This window comes from Alligator mississippiensis, chromosome 2 (genome assembly GCF_030867095.1).
Source record: "Alligator mississippiensis isolate rAllMis1 chromosome 2, rAllMis1, whole genome shotgun sequence".
NCBI lineage: Eukaryota > Metazoa > Chordata > Crocodylia > Alligatoridae > Alligator > Alligator mississippiensis.
Genome location: NC_081825.1, coordinates 226419600 through 226427468, shown reverse-complemented (window position 1 = coordinate 226427468; position 7869 = coordinate 226419600).

Here is a 7869-nt window from a genome sequence, read left to right as displayed (position 1 = left end):
ACAGGGGCATCTCTCTCCTCTCAACTGCCTGTAAGATACTTGCTAGAGTCCTCCTCAATCAGCTGACCAAAAAACAAGTGAAAGGTAAGGATTGGCATTTTCCAAGGAGGACCTTGAGTCTGAGGGATTTTCAACCTCTCAGTGAGATTCAGAACCACTGACATAGAACCATGTATCGTGAATTAAGCCATGATCTCTTGCCCAATAATCAGGTTCTCTAGATATATTAATTGCCACTTAACCATATGCACATATCCCCACACAAACCTCTTCCTCTTTAAGTCTTGCCATAATAATTTTCTTTTACCTCCCCATACCCTCCAGTTTTTACATTCCACCAATTTTTGCCTCTGCTTCCATGCCACTCTACTTCCTTTGCTTTGATGTACAACAATTCCTGGCCATCTCTGAAAGGCCCCAGTCCTACACCATTGTACCTGCACAGGCAAGGGTTCACAAAGGATAATATGATTATATAATTGGTGCTAAAATCTGCCTAGAAACTGATCCATATGAAGCTGCAATACACCTCCTCATCCCAGCCAGGCAGCCTGGATAACGAAGAGTGAAGCTCCAAGACTTTGCTCCTTTATTTTTTCCCTATCTTGTGGGAGTTAGAAAATTGTGACCCATTTTGCAGCCTAGTTCCAGTTGTATTTTGATACTGAACAAAACCCTTTGACTTGCTTTGGTGAGTCAGGGGCTGCCACTGGATGCTAGAGGACAGACCAGGAAAACAGCATGGGCTGTAGAGAGGCTGTACCCATCCTTCCAGGCACTGCTGCTGTAGAAATAAATAAATAATGAGCACCATTCATGGTCCCTGCAGGGAGTGCCATTGCTCAGCCAGAGGCCTCTGTGATTTTGATCTGCTTTGCCTGCAAGAAATGGAGCCACAAATAGCCTCCACACCCCAGGAAACTATTATGTAGAAGGATATTACAGCAAAGGTGTCATGCACCTGTGGAGAAGGCTAAATTCCATTTTCTTTAATTACCAGCAGAGATTTCAATTCATGGCTACATACTCCCTTTGGTTTAGTGGGGATGTGTCATTGATGTCAGAGAGACGTTTGCAAACAGATTACAGGTTGAATATAGCCTTTGTCTGCTAACTAAATACAAGATATTATTTGTTCAGTATCTGATTGTCACATTCCACATGTCATAAAAACTACTTCAGCTCCAAGACCCTTGATCTTTTGAACCTTGTTGCTCTTCCGTTCCTGTTGCTCCTCCTTCAGTTCACACCTTCTGTTGTGGAAGGCTAAAGGAGCTCACTTGTTTTAGCATTTTCATGAAAAAGTTAAGGAGGGACTGGATTGAAGGTTTTTAATACCTACTCAGGGAAGAGATTTTGGGTAAGGGATAGCTATAATAGAAGGGGAAAAAAGGAATAAAAATAGCCAAATGCTGGGAATTAAATAAATATGGACTTGAAATAAGGTGCACATAGGTAAAGAGCATTAACCAGTGGAGCAATTTACCAGAGGACAGTGAATGCTCAATATCTCCTAAACATTAAGCTTCGTTTCTGCCAGAAGTTATGGGCTTGATTCAGGAGATTCTAGGGCCTATGTTACATAGGTCAGGTTGGATGATCAAAAAAGTCCTTTTTGGATTTAAAGTGTATAAATCTGTTTCTTTCCTACCTCCCTGTCTTTGTGCTTCTTGTTTCCTCCCTGCACATTTGTCCTTTGTAGCAACTCTCAATTTTCACTAGTATATGTTTCATTCCCACTCTTCCCCTGTTTCATTTTATCAGTGATGAAAGAGTTCATGCTAACATTAAAGTGCCATCCTCAGCTTGAAAGTTAACTCACCAATCTATTTACAGGAGGGAGGGAACCATGCCTCTAAGGTCAACAGTCAAGACCCTGCTGTGACCACACCTTGTGAAGACACACCCAAGCTAGCTATTTTAAGGCAGGTTCAGGTATTTCCAGCCATGTAGCTGTAGTAGGGTAGACCTCTGGGGGCAGGCTCACTGTCTGAGAATTCACTTGCTCTTGTGGGGGTCTTGCAGCCAATGCTGAGCTTATGGACACATGGCTAGCAGTACCCAAGCTAGCTCACTGAAAGCTAGATTGGATATGTTGACATGAGCTGCAATCACTGCTGTGACGGCAGTATCAACATACCCTCAGAATGTTTCACATTGTTTGCAAACCACGAAAGATGGTGTTGCAAGGGATTATATATGCCTCTCACCGGGAAGGTTTTCTTTGTACTCATGAAGGCTAGATGCTTATGCTCGTTTTAAATGAAAGCTTAGATTCTGCAGGAAATATATCAATGCCAGCAATAGATCAAGTGGTCTTAATGATTGATACCTTCTGTACTGCAACCTAAGAGTGCAGGGCTTGGGCTTGAATTAACAGAAACTCTTGTTGTGGAGAAACTTGGTAAGTGAATACTGAACACAGGTCACACTGCTGTTAAATGGCCTACCTCTCTGTTACACAGGTAGCAGAGGTAACCAATATTGGACTAGATAATATTCCTGAAGCAGGTGCTGCTGTCTTGTCTCGGCACCCATTATCTCCTCTTTAGAGAGGATATTATTCATGTGCTGTCTTTAATGTTTCTGTTGGTGGGGAATTTTGCTGCAAGTTACTCTGGCTACAGATTTGTGCTCCAGAATCTATGCTTCATTAAAAAAAAATCCGTTTTTTATAATTGTAAACAAAACCTTTCCATTGTGACCTGCACATAACTGATAGCAGATAACTTGAAAAAACAGTTCTAAGGTGTGAACTGGGAAATCTAACCAGGCAAATGCACTGTCAGTACTGTTAATCATTTAATTACTGAGCTCTGTGCTACCATGGCCATGGAGGGATGGATCTCAGGGTGGAGTGTGTGTGGGGGAGGAGGGGGGGTTGCAGTGGTGAAGTTGCAGCCCTCTCCCACTATGTAGTTCAGTTAACTTTGTGGAAGATGTGCCAGGGGCTCTATTTCCCTGCAGCCCTGGATACCTGTGTTCCCTGCAAGGAGTGGTTGGAGCCCTTGATCCTGTGAGGAACACCCAGGGAACAAGCCAAGGAAGGTGGGACTTGGTCAGCACCACCACTGTCCCCAGTGGACTAGGGGATAGAGGGAGCCCCGGGGCTGCTTCTGCCCTGCTCCAACCTAGTGCTTCAGGGAGCAGCTGTACAGAGTGCCATGCTTGGGCAGGAATGGTGGCAGGCAGTTTCTGCCTTCCCGTGCTCACTCCTGGGCGAGCAGGGACATCCAATCCTGCTAGAGCTGAGCCACACAATCCTGCTTTATGAGCCAGGTTTAAAGCCAGCATTGTCTGCTGCATCCCACTGGTCCCAGGAACTGCAGTCCCAATCCTACCAGGTGGGTCCCGCCTTCCTTTGCCTGTCCTGGGCCACCCCCCTGGTGTTACTCACTAGCAGGGGTGTTCCAGCTGCTCCTCACCCCCATACCCACCTCACTGGTCTAACTTCACTGTTGCCCTGACTGCATAGAACCCAGGTGTCTGGGTCTGTAAAGAAGTGGCCTAAGCATTACGCCACACCTGGTGGATGAGCTCAACCTGGAGGTGGCCATGGCATGGATCAAGGTGCTGGATGCTGTGGGATTTGCAACCACCCCTATAGTTCTAGTTGTAGCTGATGTACCCCCTTTTTCAAAATCCTAGATCTGCCTATGCAGCCATGCTCCTAACAGTACCAGGGCTAGCTCAGGTATGACTATACAACCTGCAGTCACCCCTGCTAAATGATTATTCCACAGTCCCAAACCACTTCTCCAGGTACTGAAAACACCCATATGCCAAAACCTCCAGCATCCTCCTGGCAGCCTTGCACAAGCGTGGTGCATTTTCAATGCAAGTCTCTCTGTCATGCTGCAATTTAAAATTATCGGGCAGTATAGAACAAATTGAAATTAATATCCACTTAAATAGGACACAGGAGATGGCAGGGAGCTCAGCCTCCTATGTAACGTGATATAACCTGGCTTTGCTGTACTTTAGCTGAAGCTCCTAAAGAAACTCTTGCCTGCTGTGCTAGTGGTGGTAGACTTGCTTGGAGCCTCAACTAGGAGATTTCACATTTTAAGTCAACACTGCCAGACAGCCCAGGGGTTCAAGGAGGAGGAGAGCTACAAAGATGTTGTCTAGGTGCCAGCAGCTCTCTAAAGACTTATTGTAAACTGGTCAGCCAAATCTCTTGCAGGGCAACTGATGGCAGTCCTTTGAACATGTGAGGTAGTGTGCATTAGCTATTATATGTGACACTGGTTCTTTAAATGTACTTATGCTGCACATTTCCTTAGGCACTATATTTGCTTTCAGTTTTGGTTCCAGTTAGAATAATAAAGTTTCGAGTCATGTAATCTGTGTGGTGCTCTCTCGCTCCTGAACTACTCTAATCTCTCCACCACTGTGCGGCCAAAGGACAGAAGAGAACATCCTCCTGCCTCTGTGCAGAACGTCAGGTTTTACACCAATGCAGCAGCAGAGGATGAAGAGAAATAGGATGTTCTGTCAACCTGATCAGAGTGCCTTCAATTCCAGGGGAGTGTCGTTTTCTTCGCTGACCTCTTTAATGAGTCTGCCAGCAAGAGCTGCCTGTTAGAGCAATGGTGAAGGCAGTTTGAAGGATAGGAACACCTGTTCACTAGCAAATGAGCTGAGATTTAGTGACTCTTTCCATGAAAACAATATAGCTCCCTTTCCTATATAAAAGCAGACATCAGGGCAGGGGAAGGAGCAGGGTGTTATAGAGCAATGATCTCTATGGCCCAGCAGCCCTAGATCCTGAGGAGAAGCTAAACCAGAGCATCAACAGGTTTGGGCCCCCGTTTCCCAAGTCTGTTCTATCCTGGGTCCCTTGAGCCCTTTCTTTTGTGGATGCCCCTCGAGGCCAGGATACACTGTGACTCTGATCCCACTGGCAGATGATTCTTTCATAAATTTAGGTTAACTGGATAAGGAAATTAAAGGGGAAGAAAACACGCATCTGGCTAATTGCAAAATGCCAGAGAGATTCTGAAGGTGCTGATGGCTTATCACTGAGATGACCAAACTGGGACCTCCATCCTCTTGGGTTTGTCTTACACTAGGAAAAAATATGTTTCTCCTGTCAAAAGTATCACAGCTATGACACTGCCTAAGCTGAAATCAGAGTTAAGCATAGATCACCCTTTTCCCACCAGCATAGCCAACAATATGAAATTTCATCACAAAAATCCAAGGTAGAACAGGCTCATTAAATCCCAGATCATCTGGTTCCTGGACAAATACAAGATTGTTTCCTATACTATATTTATTGGGCTTTGTCCCAGGCAAATTTGAAATGGTCCAAACAATGGGATATTTGCTGTTTTCCTGGGGAGATTAGTCATCATTCCTATAGTGTGGTCACGTCTACAAATGCAAAAGATCAGGAACAGTTTACTCTTAAGTGAACTACTCAAGAGTAAATGCTCCCAAGCACATCTCCTAGTAGCAGACTGTTTCTGCTTCCTACAGACCTGAAACCAGCCCCTGCAGCAGCCAGGGGAACTCTAGGCTCCCCCTGGATGCTAGCCCAGGGGCCAGGAGAGAGCTGTCTCCTGGTGGGGGTTGGGACATTGCTCCCTACCCCTGTGAGCTAACTGTTGCAGAGGTGCGCTTTGCTACTGGAGCCCAGGCAACAGCAGGGAGCTCCCAGCCCCTGCTCTGTGACTGTGGGGCTAGGGCTGGGAGATCCTTATCTCGGAGCTCAGGCTGGGAGATAAGGATATCCCAGTCCTGGTTCTGCCATTGTGGAGGGCGCGCTGGGAGCTCCCTGCTGCTGGGGCAGGGGGACATTGTCCCTGTCCAGGCTCTGGTGGCAGAGCCTGCCCTGGCAACAGGCAGCCTCCCCAGGGGTAGAGAGCAATCGCTCCCTGCTGCTCTGCTAACTGGAATCACATTTGCTCCTGGTCAGGCATCTACACATGCACTACTGCACAGTTACTGATCATGAGTAAATTTTTTGCATCTGCAGGTAGCAAATTTACTCATGATTGTAGCCAATTACTCTGTGCAGTAAGTGTCTGCGCATATGGATGCAGACGCTTACTGTGCAGTAATTAGCTTTGCTGCAGGGTAAAGTGTCTTGTGTAGATGCACCCTGCGTATGTCTCTATATGGGGAAATAGACCTGAATAATTATATTGGAATACAGGTATGCCAATATAGCACCGTATGTTGACATTATATTATGGAATAAAAGTGACTTTATCTCATTTACTTTTGTATAGCTTTGCTGATTGATTTCCCTATATAGACAAGTCCTTATTCAGTGAACTTGTTATAGGCATTTCCTACTTGATATAAGGTATATTTACAAAGCATCAAATTGGGTTGAAAGCTTGTATATTTGGGAAAAATCAACTGACAAAATTATTTTACTATATTTATGTCAGCATAAGTTCTCTGTGTGGATACTTTATTCTGAACTAAAAGTGAGTTTATTTCAGAATAACTCATAGGTTATAAGGCCATAAAGGATCATTGTGGTAACCCACTCTGACCTCCTGTCTATCATAGGCCCTTGGACTTCCCTGAATCAATTCATGTTTCAACTAAAGCAGATATTGTAGAAAAAAAGCCAGGCTTCAATAAAAAATATACAGTGATGGTGAATTAAACATTACCTTCAGTAAGCGTTTCCAAGGATCACTTACTTTCCCTGTTAAAAAATTGCAGCTTTTCTGAAATCTGAAGTTGTCCAACTTTGGCTTGTTATAACGTCTGCTGTGTCAAAGAGCCCACTATCAAAATTTTGTATCCCACATAGGTATTTATAGACTATAGTCAAGTCATCCTTTAATCTTCTTTTTGATAAACTAAACAGATTTAGTTCCTGAAATCTGTCATTATGAAGCATGTTTGTTCCTCTATTGTTAGGCTAGTCAACTTCCTTGTGTGGACAAGGTTTAACTTCTTTTTTTTCCTGGTTCCTGGTTGAAGATTAACATCCAAATACATATAATAATAATGAAAACCCCCCCACCAACCCAGCCTGTGATTATCTCTACTTCTTTCCCTGGAGTGCGTAATGTCACATATCCTGAGTGCTTTCAGGATACACAGTTATTGGCTTAGGTCCCAGACTGGAAAATAAGCAGCTTTGACTGGTTCTTTATGTTCTCTGGCTCTGTCTGAGACATTCTTGGTCATGTGTTCTGTCAGGCATCTGTACCCTGCCTTGTCTATACCAACCTGTCCTCTGCTTAGTTAGCTCAGAAGAGTTTCCATAGACACATGCACATGCACATTCATTCACATGAACAAATATGCATTTTCTCTTCCAATTCACTTAAACATTCCTCCTGCTAATGAGAAACATTAAAAAAGCTGAAAGGCCTTGGCTTCCCCTCCGCTATTTGTACATTCAAAGAGATTCTTTTGCCAACAGTGTAGCAGAGAACAATCCCAGCACAGTCAGACTCCAGCCCTGCTTTATCTTAGAAGAATAAAGAAGCAGTGTTTCTAAGCTGTCTACATAGGTACTTGGCAGGACACAAGGCTAAGAGAGAATTAAAATATCTTAACGTCTTTCCAGAGTCATTACATGTTTCCACCATCAACATTTCCCATTTGGAGATCATATATTCCCAGTGTCTCCTTCCTAAATCAACAAGAGAAATGGGTGAAGGGCAGGGTGATACTATATTCAATATTTGACAGCTGTATACCTTCAGATTACACCTGCCTGGCTTGCAGGTTTCTGACAAACCTGGTTGTTGGCTCATTTGTACAGCACCCTACAGAAGAGCCCAGACTCTGGCCCTTAGGTACTATTGTACTAAAAATGCTACTGACAAAGATTTGTTGCAGAGATTTATCTACTCTCCTCTGAATTTGGGTCTCCTCAATAATCGTGCC